The sequence below is a fragment of the Staurois parvus genome, unplaced genomic scaffold (assembly GCF_062004578.1).
Source record: "Staurois parvus isolate SC_StPar_1 unplaced genomic scaffold, SC_StPar_1.0 ptg000671l, whole genome shotgun sequence".
In the NCBI taxonomy this organism is placed as follows: Eukaryota; Metazoa; Chordata; class Amphibia; order Anura; family Ranidae; genus Staurois; species Staurois parvus.
Genome location: NW_028318467.1, coordinates 3,137,333 through 3,150,786, shown reverse-complemented (window position 1 = coordinate 3,150,786; position 13,454 = coordinate 3,137,333).

The window sequence follows — 13,454 nt, the reverse complement described above, 5'->3', positions numbered from 1 at the left end:
CTTGTCTAGTGCTAAGATAGAAGTAATGACCCTTTCAGATCATGCCCCTGTTGCATTAAAATTAAGATGGGGAGGGAGGTCGTCGAGAGGACTGACATGGAGGTTGAACGAGGCACTTCTCATGGATCAAGATACTGAACGGAAAATTAGGGAGGAGATAGGGAGATTTTTTGAGGAAAATGAAACGGGAGATGTATCAAGGGCTACAGTGTGGGAGGCGCATAAAGTATACATCAGAGGAATCCTAATTGCGATTGGGGCAAAGAAAAAAAGGGAAAGGAGAGAAAGGATTAGTGAGCTCTTAAAGGAAATAGCTGAATTGGAACTTCTACATAAAAGTAATATAACGAAAGAAATAGAAGAAAAAATGATAAAAAAGAGGGAAGAATTAGAGAAAGTGTTGGAGGAAGAAAAAACGAGAATTTTTCATAAAATCACGGGAGAAAGATATAGATGGGGAGATAGACCGGGAAAATATTTGATGAGAACTCTGAGGAAGAAAAAAAATAGAAACTATATAGATAAAATAAAAAATTTTAAGGGAGAATTAGTCCACTCAACTAAAGAAATCGCAAAAGTTTTTAAGGATTATTATAGTAAATTATATAATATTACCCCCAACGACCCTACAAATAAGATCAAAAAGGTAAATGAGGAGAAAAGAAGAGAATATTTAAGAAATGCAGGATTACCAAAATTAAACGAAGAACTACTAAACTCCTTAGAATCTGAAATCTCACAGGAAGAACTAAAAACAGCATTAAAAAGCTTTAAGTCGGGGAAAAGCCTGGGCCCAGATGGGTATACTGTGAGGTACTATAAAAAATATAGTGACTTACTACTACCTAAATTAAAGAGATATATGGATACGTTGGGAGGAGAGATGGAGATGAGACAGGAATCCCTACAGGCCCAGGTGGTTTTGATTCATAAGGAAGGTAAAGATATCTCCCAGTGCTCAAGTTATAGACCAATATCATTGCTGAACACAGATACGAAGTTGTATGCAAAGGTTTTAGCGAATAGGTTGAGGGATCTAATGCCAGATTGGATACATGGGGACCAGGTGGGCTTCGTTAGAGGAAGGGAGGGTCGAGATAATGGGTTGAGATCCCTGATGCTTATTCAGAAAAGTCGAACGGGAAAGAATCCAGTACTATTGCTATCAATAGACGTGGAGAAGGCATTTGACAGGGTTAATTGGAGTTTCATGATGGATACGTTAGAGGCTTTGGGATTGGGTAACAGGATGAGGAGATGGATTGGAAGATTGTATGAAGGGCCTTCCACGATGATAATGGTAAATGGAGAGAGATCAGAATCTTTTTTAATGACAAACGGAACTACACAGGGTTGCCCACTATCCCCATTGTTGTTTGTTTTGTCATTGGAACCCTTGCTATTAACAATCAGGAAAAATATAGATATAAAGGGAATTAATGTAGGAAAGATAGAGCATAAGGTTGCCGCATTTGCGGATGACCTATTGTTCTATATTGGTAACCCCAGGATAACGCTTCCTAACCTAATGAAAACATTGAAAGAATATGGAGAATTGGCAAACCTAAAAATTAATCCGAGTAAAACAGAGATATTAAATATAAATCTTCCAAAGAGTGAAAAAGAAATGATACAGAGAGAGTTCCCCTTTATATGGAAAGATAGAGAAATAAAATATTTGGGAGTGAAACTTACTTCTTCACAGAAAAATCTTTATAAAGCAAATTATATACCATTGTTAAATGAGATTAGGGAGGAATTGAAGAGAATTGGAGCAGGAAATCCTTCATGGTTAGGGCGTATTAACTTAATAAAAATGGTAATTCTCCCTAAGGTTTTGTATAAACTCCAAATGATTCCCATTAAACTCCCAGGGACATACTTTAGAACAATTAAGCAAATGATAACAAGATATGTATGGAAAAATAAAAAACCTAGAGTATCATATGAAGTGCTGAGCAGAAATAAGGAAAAGGGTGGGGTAGGAATGCCGGATCTCAAAAGATATTATAGAGCAGTGATCCTATCAAGAATTTTTGATTGGAAACACAATACAAAGAGTAAAAACTGGGCTACAATAGAAAATACACTAAGTGGGAAAGATTTGGGTGGGATTGTTTGGGTGTCAACACAGTTTAGAGAATTAGCTGAGAGCACAAGTCCATACACTAGGATTGTTTTGAAAGAATGGGATAGATTGCACAAACTAAGGAATTGGGAGTTTAATTCACTGTTAATGCCACTAAGAAACTCAGAGTTTTTTCCCCCAGGTAAAGAGGAAATTACGGGTAAATGGATCAAGAAAGAAGATGCTCAGTTGAGAGACGTAATGGAGGGGGTAAACTTAAGAATACTAGAGGATTTGAAAAGGGAAGAGGGAGGGATTTTCACTAAGATAGACATATGGAGGTATAATCAATTAAAACAATTCGTGGGGAAACTGACGAAGCCCCTTAGAAATAGAAAGGATTGGAATTTATTTGAGAAATTTTTTTAAAATTTGAGGTGATGGGAAACACAGCACTGCTAAAATATATAAAATTCTCACTGATTTAGATAGTAAGGTAAAATTAAGATATATAGAAAAATGGGAAAGGGATTTGGGGGTGGAGTGGGAGGAACATACACAAAGAAAAGTATATAGAATGGTACACGGAAATGTGAGCATGCGGGAGGTGGAATTGAACTATAAATGTTTAAGTAGGTGGTATATCACTCCGATGGTAGAGCACAAAATGAGTGGGGAGAAACAACCTGGGTGTTGGCGAGAATGTGGAGAGGAGGGCACAACATATCACGTGTGGTGGGGGTGCCCAAAAATACAAGTTTATTGGAGAAAGGTTATAAATCAAATTAGGAATATCACTGAAATTGAGATTGGTTTGGACCCTGAAATATGCCTTTTTCATATCACAGAAATATCAATGAAAAAATTTAAAGATATGGGTATAGAGTGTTACTTAAATGCAGCTAAAGGATTGATACCTAGGTTTTGGCGTAAAGTTGAGGTACCGAAGGTAGATGACTGGATAGACAGAGTGGATCAGATTGTTAGAATGGAGAAACTATATTATATACAGGAAGACAGGATGGAGGTTTATAATACAAAATGGAAGAAATGGGAGGAATTTAGAGCAAAGAAGAAAGAAGTCACTCCGTAAATAAGAATAAAGATGGGAATCGGACAGATGTCAGGGGTTTATTGAAGAGGGGTGGGAGGGAGGGGGGTTGAGGGAAGGGGGATAAGGGGAGAAAATGATATGCAATAAGTATTTTTAGAAGAAAGTTGTTATGTTGTATTTTATTGTTTCTTTTGTTGGAAATATTTATATTGCTATATTTTGAAAACAAATATTTAAATTATATATAGCGCTAACGGTTTGCTCAGCGCTTTACATTATAGTGGGAGACAATACAGTTCAATACAAGAGGGATTTGAGGGCCCTGCTCCTTGAAGCTTACAATCTAGGAGGGAGGGGTGAATAGTACAATAGGTAATAACTGTGGGGGATGGAGTGGTTGGAAGAGTAAAGGATTCCAGTATTAGCAGAGGGCAGGATAGGCTTCCCTGAAGAGATAGGTTTTTAGTGATCGCCTAAAAGTAAGTAGAGTAGGCGATAGTCTGATAGATTGGGGTAGGGAGTTCCAGAGGATAGGTGACGCCCTGGAGAAGCCTTGGAGATGAGCATGGGAGGAGGAGATAAGGGAGCTAGAGAGTAGAAGGTCTTGCGAGGATCGGAGAGTACGGTTTGGGTGATATTTAGAGGTAAGATCGGTGATGTAAATTGGGGCAGTGTTGTGGATGGCTTTATATGTCATTATTAGTGTTTTGAATTTTATCCGTTGGGCAACTGAGAGCCAGTGGAGGGATTGGCAGAGAGGGACGGCAGATATAGAACGGTTAGCGAGGTGGATGAGTCTGGCAGCAGCGTTCATGATAGACTGAAGATGGGATAGCCTGCGATGAGGTAGGTCAATGAGGAGGGAGTTATAATAGTCGAGGTGTGATATGACGGAATGAATAAGTTGCTTAGTGGTTTCCAGGGTTAGGAACGGTCGTATCTTGAAGATGTTGCGGAGGTGAAGTCTACATGATTTTGTCAGCGATTGGATCTGGGGCTGGAAGGACAGATGGGAGTCTAGGATTACACCTAGTACCCTGGCATGAGGGGATGGACTTATGGTGAAGTCGGGGGAGGTGGCACGGGCTGGGGGGAGTACTAGGAGCTCAGTTTTGGACAGGTTGAGTTTGAGGAAGTGGAGTGACATCCAAGCCGATATGTCACTTAGTAGGCTTGCAATGCGAGTGGAGACTGAAGGGGTGAGGTGAGGGGTAGACAGATAGATTTGTGTGTCATCAGCATAGAGATGGTAATTGAAACCGTGTGAGTTTATCAAATGAACAAGGGAGGAGGTGTAGATGGAGAAGAGAAGGGGTCCAAGGACTGAACCTTGAGGGACCCCTACAGAGAGAGGGAGTGAAGAGGAGGTGGCAGCGTTATAGGTAACACTGAAGGAGCGCTGCGATAGGAGGAGAACCAGGAGAGAGCGGAGTCGCTGAGGCCAAAAGAGTGAAGTTTTTTTTTGAGGAGGGGATGGTCAACCATGTCAACAGCTGCGGAGAGGTCGAGGAGTAGGAGTATTGAATAGTGGCTGTTGGTTTTAGCAGTTAGTAGATCTACCTCTGCCAGCTTCTACCTTACTGCCCTTCTTGTGGATAGGTACAATATTAGCTGTCCGCCAATCATGAGGAACTTCTCCTGTTAGAAGAGATTGATTAAAAAAATCAGTTAATGGTCCAACAACTATACTTCGAAGTTCTCTTAGAACTATGGGATGAATATCATCATTGTGAAATTTCCTTGCTACTAAAAATTCCACAGTAAACTGTTAATGGTATTAAAACAAAGTGGAAACAACTGGCAATAACAGCAACTCAGCCACAAAGTGGTACGTCACGTAAAGTGACAGAGCGGGGTCAGCACATGCTGAAGCACACAGTGCACAGAAGTTGCCAACTGTCTGTAGAGTCAATAGCTAAAGACCTCCAAACTTTGTGTGGCCTTCAGATTAGCACAAAAAATGCACAGAGAGCTTCATGGAATGGGTTTTCATGGCCAAGCAGCTGCATCCAAGCCTTACATCACTAAGTTCAATGCAAAGCATTGGATGCAGTGGTGTAAAGCACGCCGCCACTGGACTCTACAGCAGTGGAGACGTTCTTTAGAGTGATGAATCACATTTCTCTGCCTTGCAACCAGATGGACGTGTCTGGGTTTGGCAGTTGCCAGGAGAACATTTTCAGCACACAAAGTAAGATATGAAAAGATCTGTCATTCACAGGTATACAGAATTTTAAATGCGACCTTTGTCAGAGCTTCACACACAATTCCACAGTAAACTCTCATTGCAAGAACTAACAAAACAGGTTTACAATACAGTTGAGTACTGCCAGTGATGTTTTTTTTTATTTACACTGTTACATTTTTAGGACATGCCTTCAGGGTGTGAATTTATTCAGAACTATTTTACTTTTGAAAATTACATTTTCAGTGTATGGGTGCTTTGGAAATTAAAATGGCACCATAATGTGCTAACTTATTTATAGCAGACCTGGAGGACAAATTCCTTAACAGCATAGAACAAAAGCGCTGTATATATATACATATATACATACATACATACACACACCGTATTTTTAGCTTCATAAGACACACCTAGGTTTTAGAGGAGGAAAAAAATATTCTGAACCAATGGACTGCAGACATAGTACAGGAGATGACCAGAGACTGTGGACATACTACAGGAGATGACCAGAGACTGCGGACACAGTACAGGAGATGGCCAGAGACTGTGGACACACTACAGGAGGTGACCAGAGACTGCGGACATAGTACAGGAAATGACCAGAGACTGGACACACTACAGGAAATGACCAGAGACTGGACACACTACAGGAGATGACCAGAGACTGCGGACATAGTACAGGAGATGACCAGAGACTGCGGACATAGTACAGGAGATGACCAGAGACTGCGGACATACTACAGGAGATGACCAGAGACTGCGGACATACTACAGGAGATGACCAGAGACTGGACACACTACAGGAGATGACCAGAGACTGCGGACACAGTACAGGAGATGACCAGAGACTGCGGACACACTACAGGAAATGACCAGAGACTGCGGACACACTACAGGAGATGACCAGAGACTGCGGACAGACTACAGGAGATGACCAGAGACTGCAAACATAGTACAATGTGAATCTTAAACGACACAGTCATGCGCTGGAACGATTATGGCGCAAAACCAGATCCCCTTGAGCTTTCTCCCTCTACAAATGCACCTTCCTCACCTACTCCTCCTCCCTCCACGCCGACAAACAAGCCTACTTCGTAACCCTCATCAATACCCTCTCCACCTGTCCTCACCGGGTCTTCTCCACTTTCAACTCCCTACTCTCCCCCCCCCCACCCAGTACCTCACTCACCGCCCACAAGATTGCCAATCACTTCCAAAATAAGATCGACGCAATCCGTAAGGACATCGCCAATGCTCAACCTACCTCCCCACCTAGCCTCCCTCCCACCATAACCCCACCAACTCTTCCCTCCTCTGACCTCGCAACTGCCCTAACCCCCACCGCACCTAACGTCCCGCACACTATAACCTCCCCAACACTCCACTCCTTCAGCCTTGCTACCACTGAGGAGGTCACTAAGGTCTTCTCAGAAGCCCGCCACACCACTTGCCCCCTTGACCCTGTCCCCACACAACTCCTCCGGTCACCCTCCTCCTCCATCCTACGCTCCCTCACCCACATAATCAATCTCTCCCTCTCTACTGGTGCATTCCCCTCCCCCCTAAAGCACGTGCACATCACCCCCATACTCAAAAAACCCTCCCTGGATCCCACCGACCTGAACAAACTTAGACCCATCTCCCTGCTGCCATTTACTTCCAAGCTCCTTGAGCGCTTAATCTACAATAGCCTAAGCGCCCACCTCACTGACAACAACCTCCTCGATCCACTACAGTCTGGGTTCCATCCCCTACACTCCACCGAAACCGCCCTACTCAAAATCATTAATGACCTGCTAACTGCCAAAGCTAATGGCCACTACTCAGTCCTCTTACTCCTCAACCTTTCCGCGGCCTTTGACACAGTCGACCACCCCCTCCTCCTTAACAAACTACACTCCCTCGGCATCTCTCCTGGCTCTCCTCCTATCTATCCCAATGCTCCTTCAGCGTTACCTATAACGCTACCACCTCACCCTCTCTCCCCCTCTCTGTTGGGGTCCCCCAAGGCTCGGTCCTCGGGCCCCTTCTCTTCTCCATCTACACCTCCTCCCTCGGCAAACTGATACACTCCCACGGCTTCAACTATCACCTCTACGCCGATGACACGCAAATTTACCTCTCCACCCCTCGCCTCACCCCTTCAGTCTCCACCCGTATCACCCACCTACTGAACAACATAACAGACTGGATGTCGCTCCATTTCCTCAAATTGAACCTTTCCAAAACCGAGCACCTGATTTCCCCCCAGCCCGTGACCCCCCACCACCCTCTCCATCACGACCAACGCCGCCACCATCAGTCCCACCCCATAAGCTAAAGTCCTAGGTGTCACTCTAGACTCAAACTTGTCCTTCCAACCCCATGTCCAATCTTTGGCAAACTCATGCAGGCTCCACCCCCGCAACATCTCCAAAATACGTTCGTTCCTAACCACAGACACTACTAAACAACTCATTCACTCCCTTATTATCTCACGTCTTGACTACTGCAACTACTTCCTCACCGGCCTACCTCATCACAGACTATCCCCGCTTCAGTCTATCCTGAACTCAGCGGCCAGACTCATCCACCTTACCAACCACTCCGCATCTGCCACCACCCTACCCGTAATCTTCGCTCCTCACAAGACCTCCTACTTTCTAGCTCCCTGGTCTCCACCTCCCACGCCCGACTGCAGGACTTCTCCAGGACTTCCCCCATCCTCTGGAACTCACTACCCCAATCCATCAGACTGTCACCTACCCTCCTCACCTTTAGGCGCACCCTGAAAACCCATCTCTTCAGGGAAGCCTACCCCGCCCTCACCTAACAGCCAATCTCCTCCACTCCTCCTACCACTCCATCCCTCCAAGCCACTTCCTCCTGTACCACTATCCCCTCCCTCCTAGATTGTAAGCTCGAAAGAGCAGGGCTCTTGAATCCCTCGTGTTTTGTTACTGTATTGGCTCATGTTCTGTCCCCCACTATAATGTACAGCGCTGAGCAAACCTTTTAGCGCTATATAAATACTGTATAATAATAATAATATTAATACAGGAGATGACCAGAGACAGCAGACCTTTGGGGAGCAAGGGGGGGAGCAGGTACCTGAATTTGACAGGTTCCCGCTTCCGCTACTATCACCTAGGCGATCGAAAGTGGAAGTTGTCCTCCCTCCCCGTAGTCTTCTGGGACACAGTATATATATATTTGTGTTCAAAATAATAGCAGTCAGACATCACTAACCTGATCAATCACGGTTTTTGGTAGAAATGATATTTCTACATGGCAAATAATTTACTAGCAGGTGTAATAGAGTAATAGAAATCCAACAGACCCAACAGTCATGACATGCATGCTGCTGATTCTGTGTAATTGAATCACTAATTGAAAGGGGCATGTTCAAAATAATAGCAGTGTAGAGTTCTATTAGTGAGGTCATTCATTCCTTGAAAAACAGGTGGCGATTATTGCCCTTATTTAACCCCTTCACACCGGATCGTCCCAGCGTGAAGGAGTTCCTGCGCCGGGAGGTGGGCGGGATGGGGTGTAGCTTAGTGTCATGTGTCCGCCATGACGTCACGTCGCAGCCGGTCACATGATCGGGAAAGGTCCCGATCGAAAGACCGGGACCTTTCTGTAAGTACCTCACATGTGTGCTGGGAGCGAGCAGGACGCGCGTTCTCAGTACATATGTTTTTTGCTACATGAACGCAAATGAACGCTTGGTGTCTAGGCCCAAACGCCGGGAGGACGTACATTTGCGTGCGGCCGGCGTGAAGGGGTTAAGGAAGGGAGGCAGCAAATGTACAGCTGGTTACAGTGCATTTCTCTCTGAAATTCTGAGGAAAATGGGTCAATCAAGACACTGTTCAGAAGAACAGCGTACCTTGATTAAAAAGTTGATTGGACAGGGGAAAACATATAAAGAAGTGCAGAAAATGATAGGCTGCTCAGCTAAAATGATCGCAAATGCTTTAAAATGGCAACGAAAACCTGAAAGACGCGGAAGAAAGTGAAAAACTACCATTCGAATGGATAGAAGAATAGCCAAAATGGCAAGGACTCAGCCAACAATCAGCTCCAGGAAGATCAAAGAAGGTGTAAAGTTACCTGTGAGTACTGTTACAATAGAAGACGCCTATGTGAAGCCAAGCTATCTGCAAGAAGCCCCCGCAAAGTCCCACTGTTGAAAAAAAGACGTGCTGAAGAGGTTACAATTTGCCAAAGAGCACATTGACTGGCCTAAAGAGAAATGGCGCAACATTTTGTGGACTGATGAAAGTAAGATTGTTCTTTTTGGGTCTAGTGGCCAGATACAGTTTGTCAGACGACCCCCAAACACTGAATTCAAGCCACAGTACACTGTGAAGACAGTGAAGCATGGTTGCGCAAGCATCATGATATGGGGATGTTTCTCATACTACGGTGTTGGGCCTATTTATCGCATACCAGGGATCATGGATCAGTTTGAATACATCAGAATACTTGAAGAGGTCATGCTGCCGTATGCTGAAGAGGAAATGCCCTTAAAATGGGTGTTCCAACAAGACAACGACCCAAAACACACCAGTAAACGTGCAACATCTTGGTTCCAGACCAACAAGATTGACGTTATGGAGTGGCCAGCCCAATCCCCGGATCTTAATCCAATAGAAAACTTGTGGGGTGACATCCAAAATGCAGTTTCTGAGGCAAAACCAAGAAATAGAGAAGAACTGTGGAATGTAGTCCAATCATCCTGGGCTGGAATACCTGTTCAAAGGTGCCAGAAGTTGGTTGACTCCATGCAACACAGATGTACAGCAGTTCTCAGAAACAGAGCTTATACAACTAAATATTGTTTAAGTGATTCAAAGGAAAGCAAAATCTTCAAACATTTTTCAGTTTATATAGTGAATGTTTGAGTTTGTAAAGAAGAATACAAACAATGCGATTTTTTTGAACAGTCTAATATTATTATTATACAGTATTTATATAGCGCCAAAGGGTATGCTTAGCGCTGTACAGTAGCAAGGGGGACATAACATGAGACAAGACAGTAACAATACACTACACAAGGGGTTCGAGGGCCCTGCTCTTTCGAGCTTACAATCTTGGAGGGAGGGGAAGGTGGCACAGGAGGAGATGGCTGTGGGGAATGGAGTGGTGGGTGGAGTGGAGGAGGTTAGTTGTTAGGTGAGGTCGGGTGTTAGGTGAGGTTGGGGTAGGCTTCCCTGAAGAGGAGGGTTTTCAGGGTGCGCCTGAAGGTGAGGAGGGTAGGTGATAGTCTGATGGATTGGGGTAGGGAGTTCCAGAGGATGGGGGAAGTCCTGGAGAAGTCCTGCAATCGGGCGTGGGAGGAGGAGACCAGGGAGCTAGAGAGCAGGAGGTCCTGTGAGGAGCGGAGGGCACGGGTAGAGTAGTATATGGGTATCAGGTCAGTTATGTAGTTCGGGGCGGCATTGTGAATGGCCTTGTAGGTCAGGGTTAGCAGCTTTTACTTGATGCGTTGGGCAATCGGGAGCCAATGAAGGGATTGGCAGAGGGGGAGGCAGATGTGGAGCGCTTGGTGAGGTGGATGAGTCTGGCCGCTGAGTTTAGGATCGACTGGAGTGGGGATAGCGTTCGTTTGGATAGGCCAGTGAGAAGGGAGTTGCAATACTCCAGGCGTGAGATGATGAGGGAGTGTACGAGTTGTTTGGTGGTGTCTGGGGTGAGGAATGTGTGTATCTTGGAAATGTTGTGGAGGTGGAGCTTGCAAGATCTAGATAGCAGTTGGATGTGGGGTAGGAAGGAGAGGTGGGAATCCAGGGTGACACCCAGGACTTTGGCGTGTGGGAGAGATGGTGGCGTTGTTAGTAGTGATGGAGAGGATGGGGGGGGGGCACGGGGTGGGGGGAAGACCAGGAGCTCGGTTTTGGATAGGTTAAGTTTGAGGAAATGGAGCGACATCCAGTCTGATATGTCGTTTAGGAGGTGGGCGATGCGGGCAGAGAGTGAGGGGGTGAGGTGGGGGGTGGAGAGGTAAATTTGGGTGTCGTCGGTGGTAATTGAAGCTGTGGGAGTGAATAAGTTTGCCAAGGGAGGAGGTATAGATGGAGAAGAGGAGGGGCCTGAGGACAGAGCCTTGGGGGACCCCGACAGAGAGGGGGAGGGAGGGGGAGGTGGCAGTGTTGTAGGTGACGCTGAAGGAGCGTTGGGAAAGGTAGGAGGCGAACCAGGAGAGAGCAGCATCCTTGATGCCAAGGGAGTGCAGTTTGGCAAGGAGGAGAGGGTGGTCAACAGTGTCGAAGGCCGCAGAGAGGTCGAGGAGCACGAGGATAGAATAGTGGCTATTGGCTTTGGCAGTTAGCAGGTCATTGGTGATTTTAAGTAGGGCGGTTTCGGTGGAGTGCAGGGGGCGGAAGCCAGACTGTAGGGGGTCAAGGAGGTTATCGGTGAGGTGGGCGCTTAGGCGATTGTAGACCAGGCGCTCAAGGAACTTGGAAGTGAAGGGCAACAAGGAGATGGGCCTAAGGTTGTTAAGATTAGTGGGGTCAAGGGAGAGTTTTTTTAGTATGGGGGTGATGTGTGCGTGCTTTAGAGGGGAGGGGAAGGTGCCGGTGGAGAGGGAGAGATTGAAGATGTGGGTGAGGGAGCGAACGATGGAGGGGGGGTGACTGGAGGAGCTGTGAGGGGATAGAGTCCAGGGGGCAGGTGGTGAGGCGGGCTTCAGTGAAGACCTTAGAGACCTCCTTGGGGGAAGTTGGGCTGAAGGAGCGGAGTGGTGGGGGGGTGATGATGTGCGGGGCGTTAGGTATAGTGGGGGGTAGTGCGACTATGAGGTCAGGGGAGGGGAGGGTTGAGGGGTTGAAGGAGGGCGGGAGGCTGGGTGGAGAGGTGTATTGTTAGTTGACAATATCATTACGGATTGCGTCAATCTTGTTTTAGAAGTGAGTGGCAATCTCATGGGCGGTGAGTGAGGTGCTGGGTGGGGGTGGGGATTAGAGAGCAGGGATTTGAAGGTGGAGAAGAGCCGACGAGGACAGGTGGAGAGGGTGCGGATAAGGGTTATGAAATTGGCTTGCTTGGCGGCGTGGAGGGAAGTGGTGTAGACGAGATAGACGGCTTTATAGAGGGAGAACACGGGAGGGGATCTGGTTTTGCGCCATAAGCGCTGCAGCGCGCGACTGAGTACAGGTGGCCTTACAAGGGCACAAGCAAGGGAACAGAGCCCTGCAACAATAAATGCTGCAAACGGTCCAACCACATCAATATAGTAGAAAATGTCACACACAAATGAACCTTCATTGGGCAATCCTAATAGCATCATGGGCTCCTGGGCAAAGTAATGCGCTGGGGTCCCTACCAGGGAGATGGTGACCTGTGGCTTGCATAGTGCGCTGCAGAAAAAGCGGCTACATATTGGGCATTGCTTTTTAGTCTGATTGGAAACAAGGCAAACATAATCATGGAATTAAATAAATATATAAATAAAAAATAAATAAATTCACCCCCTGTACACACTGTCCCATCCTCTCTACAAACTGTCTCCCTGTATACACAGACACTATTTTCCCCTGTACACACTACCCCCCTCCCTGTATACATTGCCTTCTGCCACAAATGTTTCTACCAGCCTGTCAGCAGCCTGTCTGTATGTCTGTCTGTACAATACTGTTAGGCCTTGTTCACATGGACATACTGTACCTAACCATACAACCATGCAAGGGTCATGTTTGCCCAAACGGGCTTGAGGATGCACAAGTGTTCAGTGCATCCTCATGCAGGCAGTCCCATTTATGTCCAGATGCAGCAGCTGCATGGACCCAGGTGCTGCTCCAACTCTGACATTTGGGTACAGGTCACCAAATCCACAGTCTGTGTTTGAGAGCCCACACCCACATGGATGTCAATCTGGGAGCAGTGTGACTGTCTGTGTAGCCACTGCACCCCAATTGACCTGAATGGGACTGCCTGTATAGGTATGCATGCAAAACCTGTGCATCACATGCCTGTGTGGGCAAACATGGCCCTCACATGAATGTATGCTTTAAGAATGCTCATGTGAACAAGGCCTAATAGTAACGTACAGATATACATACACACACATATATACATATGCACACGCATGCATACATACACACACTCAAACACATGCATACACACTCACAAACCTACATATACCCTCACATACATAAACT